This window comes from Tasmannia lanceolata, unplaced genomic scaffold (genome assembly GCF_043159265.1).
Source record: "Tasmannia lanceolata isolate RefF3 unplaced genomic scaffold, GAP_Taslan_0.1 ptg000008l, whole genome shotgun sequence".
Taxonomy (NCBI): domain Eukaryota; kingdom Viridiplantae; phylum Streptophyta; class Magnoliopsida; order Canellales; family Winteraceae; genus Tasmannia; species Tasmannia lanceolata.
The window spans coordinates 40,415,558-40,429,029 of record NW_027518685.1 but is presented as its reverse complement, the minus strand read 5'-3'; positions in this window follow the sequence as shown (position 1 = coordinate 40,429,029).

Here is a 13,472-nt window from a genome sequence, read left to right as displayed (position 1 = left end):
TAGACCTCTATCCTAGACTCGATCTAAAAGACCGGACCAGTTATTAAAGTTTCTTGTACGATTATTAAAAATTCCAGTGAATTGAGGATTTTAAGACACCCTATATGCCCTAACTAAATGCAGATTAGCCCTAAGCTAATGCAGGTGGATCCTACAACCTATGTGTAACTAGGCTGTGTTTCCTAAGGAAAACAAATGGTGGACTAACGTATCCTACTCTAGTCATCACTCGGCGATGTGGATCGCCGACTGACCGGACGGAGGCGTTCATATAACTCTAGGACAGACCCCTAACTCTAAAACAAGCACACAACAAACGAACAAACAAACAACCTATCAAAAGAAACTCCTAACTCTAAAACTCTCTATCTAGGAGAAACTCCTAACTCAAGAGGAAGATCTTTTGAAAACAAGATTTTAAAGGTTGCTTATTCAAAAAGATTTAAAATGTTATTTACAAAAGTTTGGCTAGACTTGGGATATAAATCCCAAGCTGCACTACGTATCTCGTGGAAGATGATCAAGCCAACGTAGTTCGAAACGAACTCTCCTAATACGCTATAAAACTCAACACTTTAGCTGATTTAAGGGTTTTTAATGTTTTTGATATTTTTAAAGTTTTCAAATGTTTTTGAGTTTCAAATTTCTAATATTTTTGGATTTTAAAGCTTTTTCAATGCTCAGGACCTTTAAATGTTTTCAATCTTAAAGGGAATACGTAAGTAACACCACAAACTAGGGCAAAGCCCTAAAGCTAAAGGGAAAACCCCAAATAAGCAGCTAGCGTCTCAAAAAGACAAACCACAACACGAAAGAAGCATCCCAAGAACAGAGAAAACGAATCTAAGATCTCAAACGAGCAAAGCTCTAATAAGACTGAGTTAGTCTCTAATAAAAAAAACTCCTAACTAATAACACTAAAGAGGGGTGCAAATGAGTCAATGACTCTCTAATAACGCTACCAAGAATGGGATAAAAAATAGTCAAAGACTCGCTAGAAGAAAGGGGGATTCCAACATGAGGCTGGATAAGCCTTCTAAAAGGAAAACTCCCTATATGAGAATAGACTTGTCTCTAAACACGGACTCTATAAATGAGGCAAGGCATGCCTCATACGAGAAAACTCCCTACCAAACTAAGGTAACCCTCCTATGAGATAGACTCTAAACAACAAGGCTTGTCTTTGAAAGAGAACTGCCTTTCGAGACGAAACACGTCAAAGGCATGGGGCTCTAGATAACTCTTTCATTACCCTCGACAATTTCATCCTCAAATCCAAAACATCATTAACAACATAACCAACCTCTTTCATGTGCTTGTGGTTTTAATTTGTCCCCCACCAGGAAAGGATTGAACCCATTTCCCACATCTAACCAAACACACAGGAGCCTTTTCAAACCCAAATCCCTCATTAATGCCCTCACCTCTGCTAACTTGCTCCAACACCCAACATCTGCATACATATTAGAAATCATCACACAGTAGCTTGGATGTGCAGGCCTCATTTCTAACAATTTCTCAGCTGCCCATCCCCCAATTCCTATGTTTTGATGGTCCCGACAAGCACTGAGGAGTGTAGCTCACATGACAAGACTAGGCCTAAAGGGCATCCTTATAATAATCTCCTCTGCCTTTCTTACCAACCCTGTCGTTCCAAATAGATCAACCATGCAAAAAAAAAATGCACCATTCTATGGACTATTCCATAGAAGTTAATCATCTTCTCAAACAACATCCGACCTCGGGCTACGAGATCTGAGCAGCTGCAAACCGAAAGGACATCAACCATAGACACAATAAAAGGATTAGCAACGATTTAGCTCAAGTAAAATCAGGGAGCAAATACATTAACCCTCTACTGACATCTACCTAATCACCTCTTTTAGTGAGTTTTAATCTGGGGATAGAAGTGACTAGTTAACTTTCATCATCAGGACTTTGTAAACTCTGTTATATAGAACAAACATTTCTACACAAATACCATTTGTAATAAACAAGAGATTATTCATGACCAAACCAGAAGCTGATTTACAAGGTTCAAATCAACGATCATGATCAGAGTATAGCAAAACATCATCAAATCTATGATAAAACTCAACTATGTATGATAGGATGACCAAAATTCAGAACAGAACTCATATCCATGATAAGATGCTCATCGAGCCACAAATAAAACTCATATCCATGTCAAATGACTACTACCAGCTATGGATTTAAGCAGAGTAACATGCAAGTATTGTTGTTTTAACAATTTAATGAGAAATGCCTTACTTTCTTTCTTACCTCTCGAAGAAACCTTGCACTCGTTTGATTCCGCTTTTGATCGATCTAGCATTCTAGAAACTTGATTTGCCTTTGAAAACGATATTTCTGAACTTGAAGCTTGAATTTGAGAAGGCAATGGTAGAATGAAAGCAAAAAATGATCAAATTTAAGATGGATATTTAGATCTAAGAGAGAAGGAGTTGAATCTCAGGTTTATAAGGGCTGGAATAATCAGATCTTGAAGTAAGAAATCCAGCCGGAGCTTGTGTTCTTGCGGAAAATGATCGGAATCCAATGAATTCCGCCGGAGAAAATGGAGGAGGTGGAGGTCGGCCGGATTCCGGTGGAGTGGGATCAGAGAAGATGGAGGAGGTGGAAGTCGGCCGGATTCCGGTGGAGTGGGATCAGAGAAGATGGAGGAGGTGGAAATGGTGGCTGAAATGGAGGTGGTTATGGTGGTAGTGGAGAGGGTTTCAATGGGGTTAAGAGAACAGGGGTTTGGAGGTAGAAGAAGGTGGGGGTTTCAATGATGGTCGGAGAAGGTGGGAGTGGTGGAGGAGAAGAAGGAGAAAATGGAGAAGAAGATTCGGCCGGAGCTCCGGTTGGGGAAGATGAAGTTTGGGTGGGTTGCAGAGAAATGGGTTTTGAGGTATGGATGATGGGGTTAATGAAATGGGTGGAAATGAAGAAGGAGATGAAGGCGATATTGGGTTTGGCCGGAGCTCCGATGGGAGATGGAGCCGGAGGAGATGAGGGTTTGGTGGATTGGAAAAGGCACGGCCGGATTCCGGCCGAAAATGGGGTCGGGGAAGATGAAGATAGAGAAGAAAGTGGGGTTGCTGGTCTCGAAGAAGGTGGCTGGCCGGAGATGGGGTCGGATTTTTTGAGTTGGACGGAGAAGGAACTCCCCTTTCTCCCTCCCTCTGTGTTTTTTTTTCTTCCTTTTTTTTTTTTTTTTTTTTACGAGAATGGTATTTCTTTTATATAAAGAGGGAAATGAGGTATTCACACCCCCTCCTCCCTACATGGACAACCCTATGTAGTGCATTTGTGACTATTTTTTATATCAGCAAGGGGGGACCAAGTAAAAAAACAGGGGGAAGAAGATTTGCAAAAAAAATATCTTCCCTTCCTTTGATCCTAGCCATTCAAATCAGCTTTTTGTTTAAGGGCTGGGATCAAAGGAAGCCTAACCACCTAGGAAGCTTCCTAAGATTCTTCCCTAACTAATTTTGCTACCACTAATCCGCATACCCCTATATCTCCCTGGACAACCCATTACGGAAAATTTGAACTGCTTTTCCAGGTTCCAGCGCACCCCTATTTCTGGCTAAATCGCCATCTTTATAAACTTGCACCACGACACTTACCTCGGCTCGTTTACTAGGCAAACGTGCTCGGATTCCGACGAAATTTTATGGTAATTTTAGCGGAACCCTAACCTAGCTTGGGAACAAATTTGAGACACTAAAACACTAGCTTGACAGGGCTTCTATCCTAACGACTCTATTAGGGTTCGGTCAAAATGGGGTGTCTACAGATGCCCCTCTTTGGCAGAGCGTGCTTGACACGCGAATGCTAAAGCTGAACAGACAACACATTTTGATCGACCTGAAAACAAAGCAAAGTAAATTTTTGGCTTTTTGGTTCTAAAATAGGCATTCACAAGGATAAGACTCTACTAACAATAGAGAGATAGCCTCTCCTTGACTCTTAACTCGGCAACTAAGATATCTCAAAGAGATACCCTCTCTCTAACGTTCACGACTCAACTATTTAAACTAGCTAGCAAAGATGAACGAACAGTAAGAAAACACAAACACACTTTCTTTCTTTTCTTTTCTTTTTTATCAGGCTAAACCAAAGTACACACAACAATTGCTCAAAGAGCACAAACCAAACTAACAAATTAATCACTTCAATCACTCAAAGAGTTTTCATTTTTTTTTTAGAAACCACGCTCTCACTTGTCTAAGACAAGTACAAATCCAAACACTCAAAGAGTTTTTTTTTCTTTTTAGAAACCTGCAAAAATAGGCCCAAGACCACTATATTAAAAACTCGTCCAAAACAAGTTCAAAACCAAACAGTCAAAGAGTTAAAAATTTTTTTTACATCATGTCGATCAGTCCAAAACTTACTTGACCACTTATTAGGGTACTCGAATATTTGAGCTAAACTCAAACATCTAATACCAAGGTGAAACTAAGTCTCAAGCCAGGCGATAGATACACAGATCATTGCTGAAAATTCATCTGTTTAGCTATCCGAGTAACTCTGACTCCTCTCTTTCAAAGTAGCGAATCACTCCGGATCACGCGGTTCTGTTAAACAGTTCCACATAAACCCAAATTCGTATGTCCTGCTAAACAGTCCCATATAAACCTCTTCGCAGATACACATGACTCCTAACATGTTAGGAAGTTGCACATTACGGAACGATGATTAGGCAAGTCACTACTTGGCATTGCACTACTAATCATCATGGTACTAAATACCCGGGCGAGGGAAGAAAAGACCAATCCGTGTAACACAGGATCAGAAATATTTTCCTTATTGCAACCCTCAAAACGATCGAAGAAAATTCCAAACCGTGTAACACAGGTTTGATGATTTTTCCCCTTTTAAAACGAATGAAGAAAAGACCAAACCGTGTAACACAGGTTCAGTGAGTTCCTCCATTAAAAACCTTTCAAAAAGGCCAAACCGTGTAACACAGGTTCGGTAATTTCTATCTATATTAAAATCTTTCGAAAAGACCAAACCGTGTAACACAGGTTTGGTAATTTCTATCTCTGTTAAAAATCTTTCAAAAAGACCAAACCGTGTAACATAGGTTCGGTAATTTCTATCACTGTTAAAAATCTTTCAAAAAGACCAAACCGTGTAACACAGGTTCGGTAATTTCCATCTCTGTTAAAATCTTTCTAAAAAGACCAAACCGTGTAACACATGTTCGGTAATCTCTGTCAAAATCTTTCAAAAAGACCAAACCGTGAAACACAGGTTCGGTAATTTTCAACTCTGTTAAAATCTTCAAAAAGACCAAACCGTGTAACACAGGTTCGGTAATTTCCAATTCTGTTAAAATCTTTCAAAAAAGACCAAACCGTGTAACACTGGTTCGGTAATTTCCAACTCTGTTAAAATCTTTCAAAAAAGACCAAACCGTGTAACACAGGTTCGGTAATTTTCAACTCTGTTAAAATCTTTCAAAAAGACCAAACCGTGTAACACAGGTTCGGTAATTTCCAACTCTGTTAAAATCTTTCAAAAAAGACCAAACCGTGTAACACAGGTTCGGTAATTTCCAATTCTGTTAAAATCTTTCAAAAAAGACCAAACCGTGTAACACAGGTTCGGTAATTTTCAACTCTGTTAAAATCTTTCAAAATCTTTCAAAAAAGACCAAACCGTGTAACACAGGTTCGGTAATTTCCAACTCTGTTAAAATCTTTCAGAAAAGACCAAACCGTGTAACACAGGTTCGATAATTTCCAATTCTGTTAAAATCTTTCAAAAAAGACCAAATCGGGTAACACAGGTTCGGTAATTTCCATCTCTGTTAAAATCTTTCAAAAAAGACCAAACCGTGTAACACAGGTTCGGTAATTTTCAACTCTGTTAAAATCTTTCAAAAAAAGACCAAACCGTGTAACACAGGTTCGGTAATTTCCAACTCTGTTAAAATCTTTAAAAAAAAGACCAAACCGTGTAACACAGGTTCGGTCATTTCTTCCTTTATTGAAAACTTTCTAAAACCATGGAAGAAAAACCAAACCATGGAACACGGAACCATCAATTTCTATCCTTATTAAAACCTTCAAAAGGAATGAAGAATTTACCATTTATGATCAATTTCACTAATGGGCAGTCATCTCTTACCGAGAATAACTAGGAGCGCATGATTTTTGCTGAAAGCAAAACTCAAGTAAATTGATGAGATTTTCAGGCGCTGACTCTCTTTAACAGGTGAAAAGCATTCTGATGAGGTTTGAAGGATGCAGGAGTAGATTCTATACTCCGTTGGAAATTGAAGTTTCTGAAACTGACTCCAAAAGGAACAATTTGATCAAGGAATTCAACTGAAAGAGTATGTTCAAGCTTCTCTGGTTTCTATTTGCTAAGAATAGATATCCCAGTTATCATTGTGTAATATCTTTTATGACGCAAGTCATAAAAGATGCCCCTAGTATGATGTGCTTCCATGACAAGGTTTTAAGAACGCAGAACCAAGGTAAGTAGGAAAAATTTGAGTTTGCGTGGGTTCTTTCTTTGGTATAGTGGTAAAACCATCTCCACAAAGGCTGAACATAAGAATTCTTCATTTTATTGTTGAACATTACTTGAGGCTTGATGTCTCTGACAAGTTTGAACCAAAAGTGTCTTGCCCCTTCCTTGATTTCCAGACCAGGATCCACTTTGAATTTTCTTCGCATTTCAGAAGGTATACACCCGCTCTTCCAGTGCCAAACACTATGGACTTTAGAATTGAATATCAATGGAAAACAGACTTCTAAGGACTCGACAAAGAAGACGCAAATTATTCAAGGGACCTGACTCACTTTCGATTCACCCTTAGATAAAATGTGTTATTTTGTTATGGTAAGGTTAACCACTCTTAGAGTACTCTAAAAAACCATGTCAAGAGGCCCTAGTTTCCTCCATCGGGACATCCGTCATGGTTATTACCCCCTTTGGGTTGCTTGGTTTTAATGCCCCATAGTTTTAAAAGGATATCAGAGTAAGTCTTGTCGACACTACTCGGGTTCTGGGATCCTGCACTGTGTAGATGTTGCTTCTCCGTCTCCTTGATTTCTCTCTTCAAAAGAAGTCACAACTTTTAATTTCCAAGTTTTCAGTCTAAAAGACCACTTGTCCCAACTTTTGCTTTCCAAGTTTTCAGTCTAAAAGACCACTTGTCTCGACTTTTACTTTCCAAGTTTTCAGTCTAAAATACCAATTATCTCGACTTTTGCTTTCCAAGTTTTCAGTCTAAAAGACCACTTGTCTCAACTTTTGCTCGTTTCACCAGAAAAACTTTCTAGGAAGGCTTGGGATCAAAAGGGTGGGAGATTTAAAGTTCAAACGATTTGGACCGAATCTCATCTAGCAAGACTACCTACGTACCCCAAAAATGGAGGATCAAATCCGCGTAGTTCGCTTTGGGATTTTTCAAAGAATGGTTTAGCATTTAGCTTCAAAATTTTGAAAAGGATTTTATCCCAAGGTTTGACCGAACCTGAATAAATCAGGTTGCCTACGTACCCCTGAAGAGGTGGGGATCAGGTCCGACGTAGTTCAGGTGCATAAATGCCCCGGGTTTATAATATGGTTAGAAAATAATATGGTTTGATTTGACTTTTTGGCCCAAAGGGTTTACAAATGGATTTTGAAACGTTAGGATTTTGGCTATAAAAGTTCGAACGATCAAGGATGGCCTCCTGGTATATTTGGCTTACAAGCACTTTTGCTTAAGGTTCAAAGACTTTGAATTTTTTTTTTCGAGGAGTTTGACATGTCAGGCAAAACTTCGACCACTGTGCTCCACTCCCATCTCGAAGATCTTGGATTTGTGCTCAAGATACCACAACTCTTTGTGTCTTTTTTTTTTACTGCTTCATTTCTTTTAAATGTTCTCTTTCTTTTGGACATTGAGAATGTCTTCATTCATGGAATATTCTACCTCGAAATCATAATAAAAATACACAGCCCAAATTTATTTATTTATTTTATTTTTAGGGCTCAAATTTATGATGCAACCTCCTTGCTTGAAAGTCGTCTACCAATATCTCATCAGCTCCACTGAATGTCTGATGCTCATTCTTTAAGATCTCGCTTTTTGACTGAATGTCTAAAGCCAATGGGGTCTTGCTTTACACCAAACAGGACATTCACTTGGTTTATCCTTATAGGATCAAGCAAGACTACCTTGAATCCCTCTAAACAGGTTTATCAATTCTTCGCGCTCATTGGGAGATAAAGTTTTGCCAATTCATTAGGGCTGGCAACGGGGCGGGTCGGGGCCGGATGTTGGGGTCCCCTACTCCTTCCCCTCTGCGAGGAATTTTCCCCCTCCCCTTTCCCTCCCTACTGCGGGGATCGTGGGGAATCCCTCTCCCCTCCCCACAGGAAATATCTAATCCCCATCCCCTCCCCTTCCCTACCCCGCATCCTTTGAGGACAATCACTTTACTTTGTTAAATGTTAGGTTTAAAACTAAAGATTTGCCAGGGACAATCACTTTAGGCATGTTGCGGCTTGGCTGTTGCATGTGAGAGTAGCCACACAACCCACATAGGCTAAGATTTTGTCTTATTCATTTTATTAACATGGGGACAAAGGTGGTTGCTCTCAGATTCATTTAATTGATCAATAGTCCCTAGCAGATCCCTAATTCCCAATCCCACTTACCAAAAAGTATTGTACGTGCCACACCATAGGAAGATCCAAACCGTCCATTTGATGGGCACACCATACTACCATAGGCATAAGATGATCCAAACCTTCCACTTGATGGGCACATTGTAGGATAATCCAAACTGTCCATTTGATGGGCCACAACGTTGATGGCGTCTGAATCCGGGTCGGTGATCGCGCGGTCGGTAGAGGGCCTCCGCGGGGTCTGCAATCACAAACAAAGGGGGTCAGGGGGTCCGGGTGGGTCCCGGACGACCACTTCGATACCCAAGTCAGATCCTTTGACCAATCAATATAAAGGACAGCGAGAAGGGGAAGGGGTTTTGATCAGGGTTACCAGGGCCAACGCGCAGGCTCCTTTTGGGGTGTGTGAATGAGTAGGTCGGAGGGGACTAGCAGGGATAGTAGGACTGCGTTCCTAGTCTCCTCTGTTGTTGCCTCGCCTCTTTTTCCGGTTGCTTTTGTGAAGCTGAGAATGGGGGAAGTCCTTTCCAAAAATGTGTGTCCTCCTTCTCTTCTTCCTCTCCCTTTCATCATTATGGAGAGAAAACCTTCCTTTGCAGGATTGGGCCGTCCCCTGCCTTGCCGGCGCGCATGGCTTCGCCGGGCATTCTCTTCCATAATCTGTGATGATGAGGCCTGGACGGTGACATGTGTCATGTTTGCATGGTCTTTATCATTTTCCAACGTCTTTCTTCCTGATGGCTAGGCTCTCCTTGTGCATGGACGACACGTTGCGATATCTGAGAACGACGCTGTATTTGTGTCCCATTATAACTCCCCCTTACTCCTTTGGTCCATTGAATGGGCCAAGGGAGTAACGTTTCGCTCGAGCAACGTCATGATGAGGGCATTTACGAGGACTTCGGGGTATGAGGAGGCATGCCGTTTTATCCGGCGGCCGTCTCCGGGAAGCGGTAGCGTCGTTAGGGGGTTGCCTTGTTTCGAGGCACCAGGACTCCTTTCTTGAGTTTAAAAAGGAGAATTACCCTGGCGCTTTGTAGTAGGTGTCCTTTCGTGCCTTCTTCAACAACATGTCTGGTTTTCCTTCGCGAGTTAGGGGCAAGGCCCGTCTCTTCCAGAAATCGTTGAGTGACCCCGACTTGTCTTCCGATCCGGAGGAGGATCTTGCGGCTTGTCGGAAGAAGGCTAGGAGGAACTCGGGTTTTTCCTCTGGCTTCCCCCCGCTTCGCCTTTCCTCCTTGCCTAGGGAAGACAAATCGTCTCGATCCCATGTCGCCAGGGAGTGGTCTTTTTTCTCCTGAGCCTATCACCAGGGAACGGAATTGCGTGGTCGTATTTTGAAGATAGGCAAGGAGATCGAGGACTTGAACCAGGAGAGCGAGGCTTTACAGAAAAAGGTTCACTTTCTCAATGAGCAGCTGTTTGAATACGAGGTGGATCCCCTACTAGAGAGCTCCTGGGAAGAGGAGGGGAACCCTTCGGGAGAGGAGTCTTCCTCTGATTAGTCTCTGGCTTTTTCTGTCTTTCTGCGCGCCTTTCCCTTTTCCTGTCGGGGATTTTGGGGCCTGCGTGCCCTGCGCTTTGTTTCTTATTTTCCTTTCTTTTTTGTAGGCCTGTGGGCCAGGATGATGTGAATGGGTAATCTTTATGAATTCGCGCTGTGCCTCTCTGTATTGTTTTTTTTTCATCTGTTTGATATAATTATCTTGGTTGTGAGGACCTGTGATGGTCAGTTCGGACCTACGGGGGATTCCGAGCCCGTTCCCGGCGCTTTTAATTCCCTTCGCCGGCTGTGTTCGTGGGCCGTGGCCTCGCACCGGAACCCCGGTCCTGGGTGCGTGTTTTTCTTTGGTGGGATTGGGGTTGGGCCCTTTCTGCTTGTTTTCCTGCCTCCGGGCCCCTCCCTCTCCTTTGATATGGCTAGGCTCTCCTTGTGCATGGATGACACGCATCAAAAGCTGAGAGCGGGGCCGCCGTTTTTTATGTCTCGTCATAATACTACCTTTGGTCCCTTGACTGGTCCAAGGGACCATGCTTGTTTACCTGGTTAAGGAATATCGTGACGAAAGCATTTATGGGGGCCTTGGGGTGTGAGAAGACGTGCCGTTTCGTCCGGCGGTTCTTTCCGAGGAACTGCAGTGACCTTGTGTGGTGCCGGTTGGCCATCAAATGGGCAATCGACACGTGTAGGCGAGTCGCTTCGAATTCCTGCCCATGGGTCTTTTATAGGGTTTATAAGGAGCGGGTTCTTCTGCTTTGTATGCAGATTACCTTTTCGTTTCTTTTCCCTTCTTTTGCTTTCTTTCGGCCTATCTTCGGGCTCGTCGGAGATGTCGTCGTCTTTTCAGGGTCTCTCTATAGGTGGTGGGGGGAGAGTTGCCACCGAGGGGAGTCCTCCCAGCAGTCCCGAGACTAACCCCGATAGGTTGGGGCCCCGGCAAACGATTCCTGAGAGGAACCCGCCTCCAGGGTTTTCCCCGTGCTCTCCCCTTCCTCCCCTTTACGAGAGGGAGTCCCATGAAGCTTTTGCTCATCGCCACCGGTCGTTCTTCTCTCATGTCCATCGTAGGGAAATGGCGGTTTGTAGCCGGATGATCGACATGGATCGGGAGATTGCGGCCTTGCGGGCGGAGAATGATCTGCTGAGGAATCGGGTGCGTTGGCTAAATGACCAGACCCGATTTGCTGAGAATCGGCATTGGGGAAGCTCTTCGGAGGAGGAGCAGAGTGATAAGGAGCTTTCCGATGCGGAAAACTCTTTCAGCGACCAGTCGCTCTGAGCTGGAGGTGGCGGGATGAGCAGGATTTTGGAAGAAACCTCGTTTTGTTGAGGGCCCGGGCCTGCGTGCCTTTTTGTTTTTACTCCCCCCTTTTGTAGGCCCGTGGGCCAGAAGGAAGTAGTTTATGAATGGCTCTTTTTCGGTTTTTTTCTTTATGACTTGTATCTTGTGTTTGCTTTCCTTTCGCATGTTTGCCCTCCCGCGTGACCCGAGCCTTTTCCGCTGTGCTTGATATTTTTGTTCGGTGGTATTGCCGTATGCTGTATTTTCCATCTTGTGGATTCGTATACCGGGCCCTTGTCGAGGGTCCCGAGCCTTTTGCCATCGTACGTGGCCCTTTCCGTCTTATGGATTTGTATGCCGGGCCCTTGTGAAGGGTTCCGAGCCTTTTGCCATCGTACGTGGCCCTTTCCATCTTGTGGATTTGTATGCCGGGCCCTTGTGAAGGGTTCCGAGCCTTTTGCCATCGTACGTGGCCCTTTCCATCTTGTGGATTTGTATGCCGGGCCCTTGTGAAGGGTCCCGAGCCTTTTGCCATCGTACGTGGCCTTTTCCGTCTTGTGGATTTGTATGTCGGGCCCTTGTGAAGGGTCCCGAGCCTTTTGCCATCGTACGTGGGGAGGATTTAGGGATGGCTTGCTGGGGAAGTCACTTAGCGGTAGGGGTAGCGGGGTCTTTTCAGTATGGTGCTTCGACCTTTGGTGGTTCCCTCGAGTTTCCCAATCGGTGCCACGTGTGCGCGTCCCATCGGATTAGAAAGGAAGGGAGATCAATCGACGCGTGTCGAAACCCTAGCCCTTTTTAAAGCCTTTTTGAGGATTTCATTCTTTATCTTATTTCTCCGTCTTCCTCGGGTGAGACGGGTTTTCTTCCGCGGCGGTTTTTCTACGTATTGCTCTTCACCAACCTTCTTCCGGGGAGTCCTGTGTCTTTTACTTCATCCGACATTTGATAGTTTTACGATGTCTGTCGCGACTGTTCCTCAAAGTCCCTCTTCTGAGTAGGTAGAAGTAGTAGAGAGGATTCTGCCAAGAAAAAGGAGGCGGTTGTTTGTGGAGGGAGGGGGCGGCAACTCTCGAGACGTACAGCAGCCTACGGAGTTGAAAGATAGCTCCGGGGCTTCTAGGTCATCGGTGGAGGCCACTCCTTTGGGATCTCCTGCTCGAGTTTCTTCTGCTCGTGAGGCGGAGATTAGGGACATCCGGTCCGGTGTCGTTATTCGTCCTGGTCGGGTGACGTGTTTCAGGAACACCTTGGGAGAAGGGGTGGCGGAGAAGGTTAGGAGGGAGTTCCACATTCCCGATGGTTACGGGATTAGGGTTCCATCCTTTGCAGAGGGGGTGTGTGGAGGTGCCGCGGAGGAGGTACCTTTCTACGTGGAGGCTTTTTGGGCGGGGGTTAGGTTCCTGCTCTTGGGTATTATAGTAGAGGCCCTTGAGTTTTACCGGGTGGCCCCCTCCCAACTGGCGCCTAATAGTTGGCGCACTCTCTTGGCCTTTGTGGCCAAGGCGGGTCTTCACAAGGTTCAGCCTACCCTTCCGCTGCTCCGGGCCTGCGTTGCTCTTAGCTCGTTGGTGAAGGGGGAGGACAGCTGGTTATATCTGACCCAGCGTCCTCAGGTGAAAATTGTGGCGAACTTGCCTTCTTCCATCAAAAAGTGGAAGGAGGAGTATTTGTTCATCACTCCTCCATCAGACGCTGGCTGGGACTTTCCTCGCTCTTGGAGGCGCTCCGTTGAGAGGCGAAGGAAGTCCCTCCCCGATGGGTCTGATTACAACAAGTTTGACTTGGGGAAGCTCGCCTCTGGGGAGGCTATTGATGTTTCTGAGTTCAGATGGGAGAGGGGCCTGAAGAGGCTCGGTTTGCTGAGAGCTGTGGAGGGGAGGGCCCGCTGTATGGGCGAGGGAACGGGGGAGAGTTCCGCCAGCTATCGTGGTGAGCCCCCCCCCTTCTTTTTTTTGTCATCATGTGCCTTCAGCAGTTTTTTTTTTTTGGTGTTGCTCTCCTTTGTTCTGAGCGGTTGTTGTTCTCCTGTTTTTGGCA